Source organism: Erinaceus europaeus, chromosome 4, assembly GCF_950295315.1.
Source record: "Erinaceus europaeus chromosome 4, mEriEur2.1, whole genome shotgun sequence".
In the NCBI taxonomy this organism is placed as follows: Eukaryota; Metazoa; Chordata; class Mammalia; order Eulipotyphla; family Erinaceidae; genus Erinaceus; species Erinaceus europaeus.
This window is the reverse complement of record NC_080165.1, coordinates 87,016,312-87,032,577: the sequence shown is the minus strand read 5'-3', so window position 1 is coordinate 87,032,577 and position 16,266 is coordinate 87,016,312. Positions and strand designations below refer to the sequence as shown.

The 16,266-nt window shown below is 37.8% G+C and overlaps 1 protein-coding gene across 1 annotated transcript in view; it reads right to left on the bottom strand.

Annotated features, from left to right (window-relative positions):
• Positions 1-12,155, bottom strand: part of COL21A1 (collagen type XXI alpha 1 chain) — a 185,797-nt gene extending 173,642 nt beyond the window's left edge. The window contains exon 1 of the mRNA XM_060190825.1: positions 11,975-12,155. The gene's annotated coding sequence lies outside the window, so the exon portion shown is untranslated. The remainder of the gene's footprint in view (positions 1-11,974) is intronic.
• Positions 12,156-16,266: the final 4,111 nt, after the last annotated feature.

Genomic DNA, 16,266 nt, shown 5'->3' with positions numbered 1-16,266 from the left:
ATTTCTAGCTTCCTTCCACCCTAACATCCCTACTTTCATCTGTTCTAGTTCTACTTTATGGTTTCTGCTTATTAAACTTTTTTAAAATTTTTATTTATAAAAAAGAAACAACAAAACCATAGAATAAGAGGGGTACAACTCCACACAGTTCCCATCACCAGATCCCCATATCCCATCCCCTCCCCTGATAGCTTTCCTATTCTTTAACCCTGGGAGTATGGGCCCAGAGTCATTATGGGGTACAGAAGGTAGAAGGTCTGGCTTCTGTCATTGCTTCCCTGCTGAACATGGGCATTGACAGGTTGATCCATACTCCCAGCCTGTCTCTCTCTTTCCTAGTGGGGTGGGGGCTTCGGGGAAGTGGGGCTCTAGGACACTTAAACTTTTTGTCATGATTTCTAGCTTACTGAGTGTCAGTCACCAAGTTGCAGATGCTACTGTGATTCCATCCTGAACTCTCTGGGCAGATGACCTTACCAATGCTTCCTAGACTCTCACCTCTTCAGAACTCTACCCACCTAAGGAAATATAGAAACGGGCTTGGGGTATGAATCAACCTGTCAACATCTATGTCCAATAGAGAATCAATTATAGAAGTCAGAACTCCCACCTTATGTACCCCATAAAGAATTTCCATCCTATTCTTTATCCCTCTGGGAGTATGGACCAAAGATCTTTATGGGGTTGGATGGAAAGTGGTATGGAACTCTGGTGGCAAAAATTGTATGGAATTGAACCTCACTTTTCCCACAATCTTGTTATCTTGTCCATTTTTAAATCAATAAAAAAAGAATAGAAAATCATAGGTCCAAGTTCAATCCCTGGTATTGCATGAACCAGAGTGGTGATCTAGTTCTCTCCTTCTCTAGCTCTATCTCACATTAATAACTAAATATTTTTGGGGAAAAAATGTTTCCACCCTTATTCCCAGAGGGAGAGAAATTTTAGCAGAAGATGACCTGATGGCTCTTCTATTCCATCAGGACTCAGAGAGAGAAAAGGATAAAAATAAGGATATTCAGAAGTAGTAACAGGTACAGGTATCACTTAGAAAGGAAGATAAGGCAGAACCACAGGGAAAAGTGGGCAAATATATATATAATAGTAAACCTATGTCTGCGGCGTTGGGATAACTACTTCAGTTCCCAATGGAGGGAATGGGGACAGAGAGCTCTGGTGGTAGAAACAATGTGGAATTACATCTGTGTTATTTCAAATTTGTAAATCAATATTAAATCACTAATAAAAAATTTAAAGAGACAGGCTGGGGGTATGGATTACCTGCCAAAGTCTGTGCTCAGTGGAAAAGTAGCTGAAGAAGCCAGAATTCCCACTTTCTGCATCCCAAAAAGAATTTTAGTCCATATTCCCAGAGGGGTAAATAATAGGGGAAGTAAACCAGAAGACTCTGTATCCCCATTCCACCAGGACCTGAAGTGTTTGTCACCAGGAATCTTGTTTTTATACCATCAATGAAAGGGAAGCAAATCTGGAAAACACCAGAGGAAACCAGGCCCTATTTCTCTTATCTGAGAGAGAAGATGAATAGAGGAAAGAGATTTGGAAGTAGTAATAGATGTAGGGGGTATCTAGAAAGAAAATAAAGGTAGAACTGTTGAAAAATTGAGCGAAAAATATATATATACACAGCTATAGATAGATGTTGTAGATTCAGCCCATATTGGTGACCTTGGGAAAACTACTGCAGTTTACAATGGAGGGGATGAGCATACAGAACTCTAGTGGTGAATGAAATTATACCAGTATTACCTTAAAAATATGTAAATCAATATTAAAAATAATGATTAAAATAACTAATAGAAATAAATATTAAAAAGTTATGGGCCATATGCTCAATGGAGCACTATTCAGCAATTTAAAAAACATATTATTTCCTTTTGGACAAAATAGATGGAACTGGAAGCAATTATGTTTAGTGAAGGAAGTACAGGACAACTACAGGATGGTTTCACTCATATGTAAAAGAACTGAAACAAATGAACTTGAAAAAATAGCCAACTGATATTTAACACTTTGGCGGAACTATGGTAGTTATGGTTTGGGAAGTGGGAGGATAGAACTTTAGTGGTGTGAGTGGTATGGAACTATACCTCTGTTATCTTATTATTTTGTAGATCACTATTAAATCACTAATAAGACATACAAAAATTATCTAGTTATAGGAATTAAAAGAAAATATTTGTCTAGATACATCTCACAGATATAGAATCCAACTCCCTCAATACTCAATAAATTATTTTAAACATTATTCACCTATGAATTTAAAAGCCAGCATAAAAATGTTTTGAATGTTGCTTTTATTTACCCTGTTACATAATAAAATATTTTTAAGGATCATTAGATAAAGCAACTAGAAATCACCTGGAGCCATACCACATTACAAGTGAAATTTCTGAAGAAAGTCACTGAGCTACAGGTGAGTGCAGGTCCATGTGTAAAGGGGTGGGGAGAAGTTCTCAAGGAAAAAGAAGTTGCTTTAGCTGGAAGCTGGTGCCATCCTGGGATTTTTATCAGAGGAAAATCTGGCTGAAAGCTAAAGCCATGTTGGCCTGTCCAGGCTGAGACAATAGGCTTCTAGAGACCAGAGTACAAACTGAAACAAAGCAGCAAGATTCTATTTTCTTGCTACAGGCAGTGAATTTACCCGGGGACATTTGTCAGATCTTCTCTCCTCCCACTCCTACAATATAAACAGCATCATCACAGTGTTACCTTCTGGCTGAACAATAGAAATTATTATTCAGAAAAACATGGAAAAGAATATAAAAATCAAACACCCAAAGACCTGTAAAAAAAATCTCAGAGATAGAATTCACAGAACTCATTATTAAGCCAATTCAAGAATCTAAACTCAACATGCAGACACACAGTCAAAACCTCAGAAATTATTTCACTAAAAAGTAACAAAACTCATAAAGAAAACAGAACTACAGAATGTGAAAGATACTTTGGATGGAGTTAAGACTAATATAAGAGACTTAGTTAGTAGAGTAAGTCAGCTTGAGGCGAGATTATCAAGGCTAGTAGATAGAACTACCTCACTCTATAAGTTCAAAGTTGGAGAGGAAAAGTTCATGAAAAAGGAAGAAATGCTCTGTGAAATAACAGACATCATCATAACAAAGAATGTGAAAGTTATTAAAATACTTGATGAAGAGGAGCGGGGAGCAGAGAACATATTCAAAGAAATCATAACAGAAAAATTTCCACATCTGTGAAACTTTCAAACCAAAGACATCTAGGAAACTGAATTAACATTCAAGGTCCTAAATCAGAAATAGTCCAAATGAAGACACATCACAGTAAAACTATGTAAAAGCAAGGAAAAGGAAAAAATATTTCAGGCTGCTAGACAAATCTGACATGTAGAGGTACCACCATCAGGCTTTCTTCAGATTTTTCATCACAAATCTTAGAAGAAGGGAGTGGAATGACATAATCACAGTATTAAAAGATAAAAAAATGCCAAATGCAAATACTCTATCCTGCCAAATTATCCTTCAAGTATGAGGGAGAAGTAAAAAAATTCCAAAACATAGAAACACTTAAAGGAATTCACCACCACCAATCCTGCCTTGAAAGAATTACTGAAGAAAGTCTCATATGAAGAAGAAAAAAAAAAGCAAAGAAATTTCAACTCTAAATGAGGTGATCAGCAGCTGAATATGGGCCCCAGATCAAATCAATTTATAGTCAACAATATTTATACACCTTTCCCATATTTGGGAGCTACTCTCTTCCCTGATCTAGCTTTCTGGTCCTTTTTCCAGCCATGACATCATCTCTCTAGATAATAACTTGGATCCACTTGCATATCAGATTTTAGGCTCAGAAAAAAACAAAAAAACTAGTATAGCCACAGGACCTTTGGAATATAACTAAAATAGGCCTACTGACTATCAACAAAACAGAGACCCCCCCCCAACTCTTCATTTGCACTATTTCAGCCTTTAGTTTCATGATTAGTCAACAGCTTGTTTGCCTTTATATCTTAACTCTTTTCATCCACCAGGTTCCAGATGCTACCATGATGCCAACAAGACTTCCCTGGACAGATGACCCCACCAAATCACTAAAATATACAAAGGGCTCAGCAAACTTAGCAACAAAAAAGCAAATGATTCCATCCAAAAACGGGCAGAGGATATGAACAAGACATTCACTACAGAGGAGATCCAAAAGGCTAACAAACATATGAAAAACTGCTCCAGGTCGCTGATTGTCAGAGATGCAAATAAAGACAACATTGAGATACCACCTCACTCCTGTGAGAATGGCATGCATCAAAAATGACAGCAGCAACAAATGATGGAGAGGCTGTGGGGACAGAGGAACCATTCTGCGCTGCTGGTGGGAATGTAAATTGGCCCAGCCTCTGTGGAGTGCAGTCTGGAGAACTCTCACAAGGCTAGACATAGATCTTCCATATGACCCAGTAATTCCTCTCCTGGGGATATACCCCAAGGATTCCATAATGCCCAATCCAAAAGATATGTGTACACCTATGTTCATAGCAGCACAATTCATAATAGCTAAAACCTGTGCCCAACAACAGATGAGTGGCTGAGAAAGCTGTGGTATACAATGGAATATTATGCAGCTATTAAGAACAATGAACCCACCTTACCTAACCCATCTTGGACAGCATTATGCCGACCGGACTTCCCTGGACTGAGGACCCCACCAATGTGTCCTGGAACTCCATTTCCCCAGAGGCCCACCCTACTTTGGGAAAGAGAGAGGCAGACCGGGAGTATGGATCGACCAGTCAACGCCTATGTTCAGCAGGGAAACAATGACAGAAGCCAGACCTTCCACCTTCTGCAACCCACAAGGACCCTGGGTCCATACTTTCAGAGGGATAGAGAATGGGAAAACTATTGGGGAGGGGATGGGATATGGAGATAGGGTGGTGGGAATTGTGTGGAGTTGTAAGCCTCTAATCCTATGGTTTTGTTAATGTCTCCTTTCTTAAACAAAAATAAAAATAAAAGAATAGGAAAGTTATCAGGGGAGGGGATGGGATACAGAGTTCTGGTGGTAGGAATTGTGTGGAGTTGTACCCCTCTTAACCTATGGTTTTTGTCAGTGTTTCCTTTATATAAATAAAATAAAAAATAAAATAATATAGAACCAGGAACACAACAACAGGATAAAACAAAGACATAGAAAAGGGGAAGCCAAAAGTGACAGAGAAACTTGACCAGTGTTGATGGACCTAGGCCAATTTAAAAAATACTATTGCAGTGGACCAAGTGGTAGTGCAGCAGGTTAAGTCCACATGGCACAAAGCAGCAAGGACCCACACAAGAATCCTGGTTGAGCCCAGGTTCCCCACCCACAAATGGATTATTTCATGGGTGGTGAAGCAGATCTGCAGGTGTCTTTGTCTTCCCCTCCTCTCTTGGTTTCTCTTTTTCCTATCCAACAATAGAAATGGCAACAACAACAACAAAAAAGGCAACAAAAATGGGGAAAATGGCCTCCAGGAACAGTGGATTCATAGTGCAGGCACGGGCCCCATCCATAACCCAGGAGGCACAAAAAAAAACCTACTGTAGATATAGTAAGTTAGACACAGTGTTCATGGTAACCCAATGGCATTCTTCAAGAAAATGACACAACCTGTTCAAAAGAAATTGTGTGGTAGGGCCAGGTGGTGGTGCACCTGGTTGAGTGCACTTTACAGTGTGCAAGGACCCAGGTTCATGCCCCCAGTCCCCACTTGCAGGGGGAAAGCTTCACGATCGATGAAGCAGGGCTGTAGGTTTCTCTCTGTCTCCATCCCTCTCTATAACCCCCTTCCCTCTCAATTTTTGGCTGTCTCTATCCAATAAATAAAGATAACAAAAAAATTTTTTTTTAATTATGTGGAACCACAAAAGAACCATGAACTGCCAAAGCACTTTGGGGGAAAAAAATGAAATAAACAGAGGTATCACACTCCTCAACTTCAGTTCATACTAAAAAGCAATACTAATTAAAACAGTTTGGTACTGAAATAAAAAATAGATATTTGGGGGGGCAGATGGTTGTGCACCTGGTTAAGCACAAGCATTGCAGTGAGCAAGGACCCAGGTTCAAGTCCCTGGTCCCCACCTGCAGGTGTAAAGCTTGGCAAGTGGTAAAGTAGTGTTGCAGCTGTTTCTCTGCCTCTCTCCCTCTCTATCATCCCCTTCCCTCTTGACTTCTGGCTGTTTCTATTTAAAAAAATAAAGATAATTTTTAAAAAATTAAATATATTCTTGGGTCAGGGAGACAGAATCAGGAGCCCAGATATGAGCCCACACATATACAACCACCTAATATGTGACAAGAGGGCCGAAACCACTTAATGGGGCAAAGATATTCTCAACAAATGGTACCAGAAAAACTGAACAAGTATAATTAGGCCACCACCTAACACCATGCACCAAACTCAGATCAAAATGAATCAAAGACCTGGACATTAGTCCAAAAATGCTTAGACTCCAATCTTTGTATCACCTTGGATGAACTTGAAAGAATAGTGGTGGGTGGGATGAGTCAAGAAGAGAAGAACAACTACCAGAGGACCTCACTCCTAGGTGGAATTTGGGAGCCAGAGATAGAAAGGGAAAACACAAAATAAAACTTAGATTGGGGGCGGTGTTGTGTATCTAAGCAAAAGACTCTACAGAAAGAATGGATGCGAGGGGCTATAGTGGTGGGGGTTTTGGTGTCCTAACCTGGGGGATGAGAATGTTTTTCTGATACTCACTAGTGGGGGCTGGAAAATTGTACCCATGTGTCAATAGTTGTACAGTAATCCATTTATCCCCCAATAAAATAGAAAAAATATATGGATAATATACTCCTATATTCTATATATTTTTTAAGGACTGAATTGCCAATGAATACTTTTAGAACAAACTTTCTATAAAGCTCAAACATCACTAGAACTTTTTTTTTTTACTTTGAATTTTAAAAAGAAAATGTTCTTGGTGCATAATCTTTTCTTCTTGACACCAATAACTGTAAAAACAGTTAACTGGTAACATGCTGCAATCATGGCTAAATTGACCTAGATCAAAATAAGACAAGCCAAAACAAAAATTAAGCACTGAATCAAACACAAGTAACTGGCAGAATTCCCAGAAGGTCACCAAACTGGGATTAAGAAATTTGTCAGCATTTCCTGAAATTTTCAAAGATATCTCTGAGTTTCTCATTAGTAGAAATCAAAATTCCAAAGAAACGGCAAATAAAAAACTAAATTGAGTTCTTAGGAAAAAAAAAATCCAGAGAATAGTAACAGTAGATTTATTTTCATATTATTATGAACTTAATTCTCAAAAAGGAAATGTTTTTGAGAACCAAATTGGGATAATTGCAACAGTGAGATCTATAGAATTTCAATAGCATTCTATAATTATAAGTATGTGTCTATCAAGTTATTTTATTTTTATAAGGCAAGATAATTAAATGAAAAACATACTGAATTCAAGAAACCTGAGTTGCTATCCAATGCCACCATGAGTCCTTAGTCAACAATGAGTTCTCCTAGTCTTTTTCCTCAATTCTGTTAGCCAAATTCTAATATCTTTTGTCATACTAAAAATTTTATTAGTGTATCACTATGGACATATAGACATAATACATAGGGATCGTTCTCTGGTAATTTCAATGTGCAATTGAGTTTGAAAAAAAGTTAAAAGTAGTGGCACTAACAGAACTCTCTCTCTCTGATCAATAGCAGCAGATACTGAAATTGTATGAAAGTGTTTAGAATTTTATATTATAAATAAAAAATAAAATGCTGTATTATATTCTGAATGGCTGAAGTAATTCTCTCTCATTAGCTAACACAAACACAAAAAAAATAGAAAAGAGAGCTTCAGTTTGTCATTAATTAATGCCCTAGGTAAAATGATAGTCAATGCTGAACCAACTGTGTTGAAAGAACTTTATAGACAACAATTAATTTACTCCTTGCAGCAAATCTGCAACAACAGAAATTATTTCCCCAATTTTATGGATGATGAATTTGAAACAGAGACTGTATACATACCCAAGTTTAAGCAACTAATAAATTAGAGTAAGTATTATTAGCTGCAAGATGTAGGAAACTGAATGAATTCTCTGTGAGACTAGACCACCTGCCAGAAATAAACATATCAACTATATTTCTCTTATGCATGATCATGAAAGGGGGGCAGGAAATGGTGCACCCAGTTAAGCACACACACTTCCATGTACAAGGACCTGCAAGGAGGATAGTTCATGAGTGGTGCAACAGGTCTGCAGGTGTCTACATTTCTCTGTCCCTCTTTGTCTTCCCCTCCCCTCTCATTTTCTCTCTGTCTTTTCAAAAAAAACAAACTAGAAAGGGAAAAAAAAAATGGTCACTGGGAGTGGTGAATTTGTAGTGTTGGCACCAAGCCCATCAATAACCCTGGTGGCAAAAAAAATAAAGAATGATCATGAATCAAGCTAAGGAATTAATATTGCATGCTGAGAAATATAATAAAAATACATTAAATACAAAATAAAAATTATGTACCCACTTTAATATAGTCTGACCTTAATAATAAAACCATCCACTTTGGACCTACTTAGTAGGGCTCATTAAAACCCCTAAATTTCATCATTCCTAAGCTAAGTTATGTAGATTAGGTGCAGTTCTGCTAACTTCTTCATGATTACCTCTGCTCCGGGCCTTATGCCTAGAAATGGAGTTATACACTCACTGTGGGGCACTGTAATGTTGATGTCTAATTGCCCACTCACTGCAAATAGTGTTGTCACATCCTGTCACTGTGAATTGCAACATCACATACACTCTTAGCTCTTCAGTTAAACTATCCAGAACACACACTTTGATTGCTGAGTTTGCATTTGCTTCTACATGCCTTCATTATTTCCCATAAAGAAATGTGCCTCTGATCATGCTTTTTCATTTGCTCATTTCATACACAGGGAGTCAAACAGAAAATTCCACTTACAATAAATTATAGTTATGCTCAATCTGATAATGTTAAGCTTGAACTATATTCAGTTTTACAGCATTAAATTGTAATCTCCAGAGTATCCTAATGAAGATCCATGTCCCAAATGGAGAAGCTACTTAGATGCTTATATGCTAGAACTTAGATTGTGTTTCTTCTCCTATAAGTTATAGAACATTGGATTCAGGCAAGGTATGACCTCTTGCATTTAAAGGTGCAATAAGAGACATAAAAGACATTCTCATTTAAAAATCTGTTATTCAATTGATCTAAAATCAAAGAAAAAAAACAATGCTAACTAAAAAGTACAAAATCTTTTGGCATTCTTTCTAGAATTAATTCCATAAATATTTTTTGAATTAGAAGTCCTCAGAGGATCATGCAGATCATTTCCAATCAAATAATGTGAAAGGAATTACACTTTTGTATATGTGGTTTGAGAGTTTTGGAATTATTACAGTTAAGGAGGGAAAGGAGTCTTAAATTACCTCACCTACCCTTCTTGCCAGTTTAGGCCTGTCCTTATTCTGTGTCCTCATTTTGTTTCATCTTATATTGTTTTAAACCAACCTTGTTGTAACTGGATAAGCTTTCATTTTATGCTCTCAAGAACCAGATAGCTGCTTCTAAACTGGTTCTCTGGGAGGCCACAGCAGACACTTGTAGGTGCTTTCTTACCATTTGAATTTTTTGTTCAGGGAATGATATTCTAGAGTGAGGGGTGTTGAGACTATTTAAATGTGAAAGTTAACAGAGTATAAACCCAAAGGACTTGAGAGTTTGCTTAGTGCTAGAGAAGATTTGTTTGCCTGAGGTACTCAGAGCACTAGGTTCAATCCTCAAACCCTCCATATGCCAGAGCTGAATGGTACTCTGGTCTCTTTCTTTCTCTCACCCCTCTCTCCCTCCCTCCCTCCTAAGTCTCTCTCTCCCACATACACACAACACTCACTAGATCTTTTTATTAAAACAGATTATAAACTCTACCATATGGTGAAAACCTTCATCATAACTGACTAAAGACTAGGCTAATTTGAAAGTAACACTTATTTTCTAATTATAAAAGTTCCACATACAACTTGAAATAGAATTATGAAGACAATTTGAGGAAATCCTTATGTTTACATTCTAGTTGAGAAAAGGAAAAGGAAAAAATATAAATACAAATTCTGACCAAATTATCAACATGGTTTTCATTGCAAAGCGTTCAGGGATTGACTTGTGCATACTCTGAGATAAAAAATGTTTGATTTATTATACCAAGTACTTTGGAAGTTTTATTTCATTTAACTCTGACAAGTGAGAATTACAAAATCACCATTGTGTCTACTACTATATTTCCCAATTTACAGATAAGGAAAGTGAGGCTCTGAGAACTTGTACAACTTGCCCAAAGCACAGAGAAGCAGAAAAGTGTTTTCTTAGCATCTTTATTAATTTTGATTAATAAGTGAGAAAGATACAGAAAGACCAGAGCACTGATCAGTTCTGGCTCATGGTGGTACTAGGGATTGAGCATGGGACCTGGAAGCCTCAAGCATGAAAGTATTTTGCTTAACCATTATACTAACTCCAACTCAAGAGCAGATTTTGAACCCTGAACAGCCTCGGGCCATGGATCCTGCTTCTAATCACTACCTTTGTTTCCTTGTTCTCTAGACACAAGTTTAGTATCTGCCCCTTAACAAATCTATATACTTCAATCACAAATTGGCACAGGAAAATAGCAGCTTAGTAAATAAACAATCTCTGCACAGGAAATTTTGGTATAGTTAGCACCATGTACTCCAAAGCACATATGGGTTGGAATTGAGTTATACCTGCTCTTACTTATTTTTTTAATTCAAAGATGGATTTTCTAATGCACTTAAACCCCATTTATAGTCATCTTATCTCTGTACTTCTGACTTAAAACAGCTGGAATTTTTTTAGCCAAATTTTTGAAATCTCAGATCTCTATTAAAAAGTGGTAAGACAGGGGGAGAGTCACTTCAGATAATCTGGAGACCTATAATGCCAAATACCCTTTCACTTTGAAGGATTGGTATGAATCCTTTAAGTTTCTTATTTAATAATAATAATAATAATAATAATACTGAATGTAAATCCTAATCTAATAGGCAGTGATAGAAACAATCTGGTCCAGGGCTAAAGATTCGTGTTAGTATAGTTTAAAGATACATGCGCATTTCTTCTTTGTCTTTATTTCAGTTCAGAAAAGGGAGGAGAGAAGCTATTCTTTTCTAAAACAAATGTGCAAATTCTATCATGTTAAAAAACAACTCAAGTTAATGTTTATACCTTCATGCTATACAGGATCTTCCAAAGTCTATAGTATGGTTTAAAAAAAAAAAAAAAACAACACTTAGCTAAATTGCCACTGATGAATACCTAAGATTTTCTGAAAAGTTGTCTGTTTCCTCCTCCCTTTGTGGAAGGGAATCTGAACTTGCTTACCCTTATCTGAGCTTCAACCAATAGATTTCAATTTATGAAAGTATTACCATCACCTGCAGGGTTCATTGAACCTTGAGTGAATGGACCTTAGGGTCCACCAGACTTTCAGATGCTAAGCTAGTAATCTATAGTGAAATTTAGGTCCAAGATTTCACACTTCCCAGAGTCCTCAGCTGCTGCTGTTGCTCAAAGACCTTATTTTGTAAAGTACTGTGCTAACTCACTGGTTGCTACACCACTACCCCACATATCTGAGAAGTAGAGGATGGGGGAAGTAAAACACCACACATTATTCTATCTCTGAGGTCAAAGCTCACACAGAAGCTTAGTGCCCAGCAAACCCCCTCTTCCCCAAGACCCAATAACACCGAGAAGCTTTTCAAGGCAAACTGGCACCCTAGTCTCCAGCCAGGGCACTGAGTTTACACTAGATTTCATCCACAGCCTCCAGAAGAAGAGAAAACTGCACCACGTGCAGCCCCCCAACGGGAATCATTATGTCGGGGAGAGGACAAGAATTACCGCCTCACCTGGAGGAGCGTCCAGGATCTGGATTGCAGCCTGCACCAAGCTACGTGTTCTGCCAGCGGTATGTAGATGTCCCAAGAATCGACCAGCACCAACCGGGATATAGTTTGGGCTAAAGTTAGTGTCCTGTCCTGCATCCGCAGTCCCTGTCTCCCTGCAGCTACCAGCACAGAGCACCGCAGCTCTGAAACAAGTTCTCAGCCCTCTCAGAGGCGGAGCCTTACAGATAAAGTTCGCCCTCCTCACCCGCCCCTTTTCCGGGGGCGCAGACCAGACCAGAGGGTGGATTTTTGGATCTAACTTTTGCAGTGCGAACCATTAGTGGAAAACTGGTAGTCATATACTCAGTTCAAATCCTGCCAGACCCAGACGAGGCACAAAAAGGCAACTAGTAGTGCAGCAAGAAAGATGAAGATAAATCAGAGGCTGAATGGGCAAGACCTGTGGGAGGCCATGACCTGGGGAGTGTTGCCTACTGTATTTCAGCCACCAAGTTGCAGCTGCTACTATGATTCCATCCTGAATTCCCCGGGCAGATGACCTCACCAATATGTCCTCTCCAGAACCCTACCCCACTAGGGAAAGATAGAAACAGCCTGGGGATATGGATAGACTTGCCAACATCCATGTCCAGTGTAGAGGTAATTACAGAAGCCAGACCTTCCACCTTCTGCACACCATAAAGAATTCTGGTCCAAACACCCAAAGGGGTAAACAAGAGGAAAATTTCCAATGGAAAGGATGGGACATAGAACTCTGGTGGTGGGAACTGTATGGAATTATACTCCCATTATTTAGAACATTAAATCACTAATTTAAAAATTAAGAAAAAAGGAGAAAAAAGAATAGTTTAATAGGGCAGTTCAGTGTGCATGATGCCCTAGAGGATCCACAATCAGTCATCCAGGCCTGCCCAAAAGCTAAATTGATGTACCTTTCTCTGACCTAAGGAGATAAATGATAGAAAGCTTGAGAGGAGTTCCTTTAATATATAACTAGACAGGCAGCCTCTCTGAAAGATTTAGGAATCTCTGGAATAAATGGTTGCTTTGTGACAATAAAGGGAATTGCTGTGACCTGTCCCTCTCAGTCTATTTTTCACAAAGCACCCAGAATGTTCTTAAATATTCATGCCCTTGGAATGCAAGGATATTCCACCTTGCCCATGACTCTCCATTTCTCACTCTGATTCCCCTCCCACCTCCAATATGACCAGTTTTCCTCTCATTACATACACCAATTTGTTCTCTCCCATTCTGAAACTTATCATATTTGTCTCATTCTCTACATTCATGTCTCAGAAGGCTCTTCTGGGGAGTCCTTCCTGTACACAGTCCATCTGAATAAAGTCTCCCCTAAGGGGGTTATCTTTGGGAGGTGAGAGGGTGGGGATGCAGACCTTTGATGGTAGATCTGCTATGGAACAAACACATCTGTAATCTGTAAACACATCTGTAACTCACTACTAATCACAAATTAAGAAATTAAATAAGTAAATAAATAAAATAAATAAATTTATCTCACAATCACTCTATCCCCATCCTCATTTAATTTTCAACAGAAACTTATAGCCATCTGAAATTTTGTTTCTTGTTTGTGTGTTTTGCATTGATCTCATGATGAATTCTCCAAAGACAGAACTGGTTTTGTCCCCAGCTCTATTATTTGTATCTAATCTGATGCTAGAACATAGTGGATGCTCAATAAATATCACCTAAATGAATGTCCTAAATTATTTCCCCCCAGAAATCATCACAAAGAGCTGCCTTCCTTCAATAACTTAATTCAGGTGAGATGTAAACACCTTTTTGAAATGATCTATCCATACATTTGTGTATGAAAATATGTTTCTTCAAGGGTCATCACAACAAGTACATAATAGGTTTCCAGTTTGTTACAAGGGAACAAGAGGGAACAGGGTAAAGGGCACAGAGAGTGGTTCTCCCTAAGCTCATCTAGTAGAGTTCTTTCTCTATGGTATCTACAGGAAAGAATCCCAAGAGAGACAGCCATGCTTCAGGGAGACAGTCATTTATTTTCTGCACAGAAAAAATAAATCATGACTATTCCTTACAACCCAGTAGATAACAGAGCAGTGCAATGGTATGTTTTTGTCACTTTCTTCCTACCCCCAACTCACTGTCATAAGAATAGAAAATCATGCCAAAGAAGCCACTAACCTGTACTAAACATGTATGAGCCCATTAGCTTATTTCTAAGTGCATATATTTTAGATGTCCAGAAGTTTCTCTCTTGCTACCTGAAAAAAGGAAATTAGAGTGAAGTCTCAGCTACAACAAAAATAAAGGATTTAGTGATCTTTATGAATAGTGGAGAATGAGAGGGTGACAGGTAAGAGAGGAAGAAAGAGACGGGAGCACTACTCAGCTCTTAAACATGACAGTGCTGGGGAGTGAACCTGGAGCCACTAGGGGCTCATGTTTGCAAGACCTTGCTCAAATGTACTGATCTGCTTCCCCAGTTCTTGGGATACACTTTTGAAAGTTCAGTTTTCATTAACTTTGAAGTAAACTTATTAATACACAATAGAACAATTATTTCACTTTTTATTGTATATGTAAGAGAGAAAGAAAGTGAAGAAACAAAGATGGGGAATATTTAAAGATGTTAAAGTTATTTAAAATATTTTTCTAAAAACTATAATAATTTCAGTTCCTTAAGTTCTCTTCTAGGTCATATTTTCATACCTCTAATCATTCTCTCAGCTCACCTCAGAGCTTTTAATAAGTGCTACATAAGTCCTTGAATAAGGTTTCATAGAGGAAACTATCAATGACAACCCCTTAGAAAAGATACCCCACAGTATGATGCTTGTTTTTAGAAAAGACATTCCAATATAGCTGGCTTTTATCATTAAGATTAATAATCCCTTGATTTTTTCTATTGTAATAACTCATTTAATATTCAACTTGTATTTTCCCCTAGGTAAATGAGTCAGTTTAATTCCATTTTTTTTTTAATAAAGGTCACTTTGACCAGCTTTAAGAGCCATTACATCATATGTCATATGAGAACTTATAATGATGAATGAAATGATATCTATGGTCTTTTTCCAGCTCTAAACTGTTTCAAGCCCTATTAGGACAGTAAGTCACAGTTACAATAATACATTATAATGTGCTCCAGGAGGTGGCTCAGGAGATAAAGAGTTGAGTTGTCAAGAATGAAGTCCTTAGTTTGATCCCAAGCAACATGTGTGCCTGAGTGATATCTGTTTCTTTTCCCTCTCTCTGCTTAACCCTATCATTATTAAATAAAAATCTAAAAAAAATGTGCATCTTCTTTATTTTCATATTATATAAAGTATAGCTAATTTAGTAAATTGTCTTCTAGAGTCATAACTTTCTTTTTTAACTCAAGTTGAAATCTCCTCTAACCCTTTAGAATGATCACTATTCTCAGAATCTTGACCAGCGGCGGGGAGGCCCTGTGCTAACACCATGGGAAAGAGAACTAACCAGGAAACTCAGGAGAAGATCTATACCTCTGTGGCCTAGTGGTGGGACTGTGAGAGTCTCTTTGCATAACCAATGTATTATCCCTGCCATACTCTGCTTTATCTCTCAGTCAGGAGTGAAGGATGAAGCTAAGAAGTCTACTTACAGTTTAAAAGCCCTCAGGCTCCCATAGCCTACAAGGAAGAAAAAGAACAAAAGAGGCTTTTAAGCCACTGTGTTCCAACTCAGGGTTTAAAATACTATTGAAACAACAGTCAATTTCTACAACAGTGAATGCTTTAATTGCCCTATTTAGACAGAAGTCAATCCAGTCAAGAGTGATAAGTAATTTGAAAAGTACTGAGAGAGGGACCTCATAACATACTTTATAGAATGGTTGAACCAACAAGAAGAAATATTGTAGAAATGAACCAGAACAAGAGTCCAGCTAAAAGTCCCCCAAAGGGTGAAGCTCAAAATAATCAGGTCAACTTCCAAACACTAGTTAAGGAAATAATCACAGGAGTGAGTAAAGAGTTTGAAAGAATTGTCATCAGAAATGCAGAAACAACAAATGAGACAATGGAAGAAAACACTAATTATCTCAAGGTTAATAGATAGCTAAAAGCTGAAATAGCTGAGTTAAGAACACAACTAGCTGAACAAGATAAAACAGCATTAGAACAGGGTAACAAAATAGATGAACTCCAAAAAAAGTAGAGGGGAGAGAGAATAAAATAAATGAGGCTGAAGACAGAATTAGCAAAATCAAGGATGAATTAGAGACAACTAAAAAGAAGGAAGAGATCTCAAAAAGAGATTAATATATACTGAAA